Source organism: Saimiri boliviensis, chromosome 9, assembly GCF_048565385.1.
Source record: "Saimiri boliviensis isolate mSaiBol1 chromosome 9, mSaiBol1.pri, whole genome shotgun sequence".
In the NCBI taxonomy this organism is placed as follows: Eukaryota; Metazoa; Chordata; class Mammalia; order Primates; family Cebidae; genus Saimiri; species Saimiri boliviensis.
The window spans coordinates 23,542,153-23,543,612 of record NC_133457.1 but is presented as its reverse complement, the minus strand read 5'-3'; positions in this window follow the sequence as shown (position 1 = coordinate 23,543,612).

Genomic DNA, 1,460 nt, shown 5'->3' with positions numbered 1-1,460 from the left:
ATCCACCGGCTTCAGCCTCCCAAAGTGCTGGGATTACAGGCGTGAGCCACCTCACCTGGTTTAGAACCCGTATCTTTATGTAGCACATTAGTAAACAAAATGACTTAAGTATAGTTATGTGAAATTCAGTAATTCAAACTTAAAAGCTGTTGGAGCTTTATTTTGAGCTTTGAGAGGAATGTGGCTACAGCCTGAGTCAAGCAGCAGCCATCTGCAACGTCTGCCTTTTGTTTCTGTAAATAATTATAACAGGAGGACCAAACCATACCAGAGATACAACCCCCTGAGATCACGACCCCTACTCACAGAATAACAGAGTACCCTTTCTTGGAATATAGCAATCTATAAACTACCAAATAGCTGTTAAGTATGCACTGGTCTGTTATGAAAATAAAATCCTGCTAAAATTTATCTCTGCCCACCTAAGTGAAACCTGAACTTCACTTTGGAATGCTGACCCCATTTGAAGCTGGTGTTTCCTGGGTGGCTACCCACAAGCCTGACGCTGGAATAAACTCTATGCTTAATTATATTTCCTGAACCTCACTATTTAAGGTTGACAGCAGAGGGAAGTGGTGATGTCTTGAGATAAAGCTGAATAAAGTTTCTCAAGAAAAAAAGGGAAAGGGACTACTGTTGTTTTCTAACTCTAGGGAGTCAGAGAGGTGAAGTAGGAACTTGAAGTTGGAAGTGTTGAGTTGGACAGCTCTCATCTCTAGACAATACTTTCATAAAGTGGAAAAACGTGAGAAGAGGAAGCTGGCTAGGAAGAGATGCAGGGATCCACCCACCCCAGTCAGGGGTTTCCCACTCGCTCTTGGGAGTTCTTTGAGTACAAAGAGCGTTCCCAAGTCTCTTCTCTTGTGCTCATCCCCGTGCTCGGGTGGGTCAGGTCTCCGGAGCTAGTAACAAAAGCAAACAGCTGAGCGGCGGAGGGTGCTGGAGACAGGTGTGGGTGTGCCCCAAGGACGCGTGGAGACTTTCCGGAGCAGCGGGTCTGTGAAACTACGATGGAAGCCCCTGCGCTCCACAGCCTAGCAGCAGGCCATGCCCATGTGGCTCCAAGATAGTTCCCCAGAAACCGGAGGCCGCCGGCGCTGTGCCTTGGCCCGCGCTAGATCCCGTCTCTCGCCCCGACCATCGGTGCCATTCGGATTCCCCAGGCGGAACCCCAGCTCAAGAAGTCCGCCGGCCGAAGCTCCCCACCGGCTAGACAGCAGCTACTACGAGGCGCCCACGCAAGTTTCCGAGAGGCGGCCTGCGCCTAGCACGCAGGCGCGGAAAACTGGGCGCGGGTCTCGAGCCGAACCCGCCACCTGCCTCGGGCCACGCCGTCCGCCGTTTACTTTCGAACAAGCCTAGCAACCGTTCCCATTGGCCATTGCCACACAGTTGAATGTTGCCTGCAGCCTGCGCCTGCGCCGCGAGGCCACGCCCCGTCTGGGCACCTGAAGCCCTTG